Raw genomic sequence first — 2,386 nt, 5'->3', positions numbered from 1 at the left:
AAATTCCAACTTTATTTTCATAAGCTTCCATTTCATGATAAGATTCATTTAATTCATTCCTTATAAATTCAATAGCTTGAGAATAATATTTATCGTTATGACGAAACTGTTTTCCTTGATAACTTGGATGCAATAAATTCGCTGCTAATAAAATTCGAGTCAATACTTTGTCAATGCGTTTTTGGACAATTTCTTGAATTTTTTCATTATCAGTCGGAACGTTTAATTTCATCCACTCTTCAGCTGCATCAGGTAAAGTAAAATTTGACTGTTGACATTCATTAATTAATGAACAAACTGGATCAGATAAAACGATGAAATTTTGTAATTTTGTTACTAAAAAATCATCGAAAATCTGATCATTCAAAGTAATCAATTTTTCTTTCTCTTGTTTTTTTGATTTTGTAAAAGACGGATTGTTTAATTTATTACTGATAATTTTTTTCATTATATCTAAATTTTTTAAGCAACACCGAAACGCATCACGATAACTGCACCAACGAGTTTTGCAAGCCATTTTAATTTTTGTTCCTCCGTTTTCTATTATCTCTCGTTCTAAATTAGAAGCTTTGAATGTACGTAAAATGGTATTTATAGATTCTGCAAATGATTTATCAATAAGGTCCTTGGCAAGTAAATTTCCATAATGACTGCTGCATCCTGCATGCCATAAATTTACAGCTTTACCCATATTGCTGTCATAACTGGAGCGTTATCAAAAACTACGGCATAAATGGTTTTATTATAATTTGTTTTGGCTATTTCGACAGCTTCTTCAATAACTTTAGTTAATTGTTGTGTATCTTCAGATAACAATGTGAAATCCCAAGAGTTTAAAAAAAAACTTGGTTCATTTGCTGTATGAATAATACATACAACATTTTTAGTATTTGCAACCGAATTTTTCCAACTATCTATCACTATTACTCCTTCTGACTGATTAATTTTTGTGTGTTCACTTGAAATTTTGCTGTGTAATTTATTTAACAACGTATTGGAGAGAGTTTTTCTGCATGGCAGATGATAGTTCGGATTTAACGACTTAACAAACTCTTTAAACGGAATTGATTCAACAATACTAAACAGAAGATTGCATCCTACGAAAAATTTCACAAGTTTCATCAATAGTTGATAAATCACTCCTACTATTTGATGAAATGCTTGAAGTCGCTTTAGATTGATTATCAAATGAAATATCAGCTGACCTTTCTTCAGAGGATCTACTTAGCACCTATAGAAATGTAAAGAAAAATTTATTCAAAATAAAAAAAAATTTGTTTTTTTGAAAATATTCACTGAGAAAAAAAATACTTTTACTCAATTAACAATTTTTTGGTTCAAGAAATTCGATGAGATCAAATATTCTATTATTTTTAATTACTAATTTCTGAAGAGAAGAGCATCAATATTTATCTTTGGATAATAGATAAACAAGAGAATAGGTTTATTTAAATTAAGTAAAAATTATTTCAATCAATGTAACAAGTTCTTGAGCTAAGAATATATATTCTTGAAAATTTTCAAGAACATGAATTCTTGTATCAAGAAAATTTTCTTAATAAAAGTATTTTTTTTTCTCAGTGTAATTATCGCTTTGCAATATACCTTAGTTTTTCCCGAGGGATCAGTAGTTTTGGCAGCACATCTATTTCTGAAAAAAGTGAAGAAAATACAAAATTAATTATCAAAAAAAATTTTTTTTTAATTCAATGAAAATATAAATATTTATTAAATAACTATTTACCGATGACTTTGTAATCGAATTTGTGCAGTATTTTTTAACTTATAATTGCACTTTAAACATTGAGCAATATTTTTACCATTTAACTTTTCAATCACAAAATCATTTTCTTTAAAAATGATTGATAAATTTTTTTTTTTAATGCACTCATTTTGAGATAAAATTAAAAGTTTAGATTAGTTATTGCGAAAACTGTTGAAAGACGGTTAGAATTTTAAAAATGTACAATGTCCAATGATAACCACCAGGTGGCATACAAATCGACGTATAATACCGGAATTTAAGTATTTTACGTAGTTTACGTAAAATACGTAGGAAACTGCTCGTTACGCGTAACTGCTTACCCCTGGTGAAAACCCTTATCTGATAGCCCGAGTTTCAGACCAACCAAGTTGGTGTCAGATAGTTGCCATCAGCTTAGCGACAACTTGCGGTCAACTTTCGAATTTGTAACTGTTGGCGTCAAGTTGGCGACAAGTTTCTGAGAAAAAAGAGCCCGATCTACTGCCGCAATATGTCGCCAAATTTCTTCAGAAACTTGTCGTCAACTTGGTGTGAAAAAGTTTCAGAAGCAACTTTTGTCGACAAGTTGACACCAACCGAGTTCATTTCCAAGAGTTGCCACCAACTTGGTGACAAGTTGCG

The 2,386-nt window shown here is 29.6% G+C and overlaps 1 long non-coding RNA gene across 1 annotated transcript; it reads right to left on the bottom strand.

Moving 5' to 3' along the window:
* Nucleotides 1-700: 700 nt before the first annotated feature.
* LOC123271937 lies at nt 701-2,076 on the bottom strand. The gene is made up of 3 exons (XR_006510969.1): nt 1,745-2,076; nt 1,606-1,651; nt 701-1,231 (listed from the first exon to the last, which is right to left on the bottom strand). It is a non-coding gene; the product is annotated as an uncharacterized LOC123271937 (long non-coding RNA).
* Nucleotides 2,077-2,386: the final 310 nt, after the last annotated feature.

Source organism: Cotesia glomerata, linkage group LG9 (genome assembly GCF_020080835.1).
Source record: "Cotesia glomerata isolate CgM1 linkage group LG9, MPM_Cglom_v2.3, whole genome shotgun sequence".
NCBI lineage: Eukaryota > Metazoa > Arthropoda > Insecta > Hymenoptera > Braconidae > Cotesia > Cotesia glomerata.
Note: the sequence above shows the minus strand (reverse complement) of the source record. Positions and strands in the feature narration are given on the sequence as shown.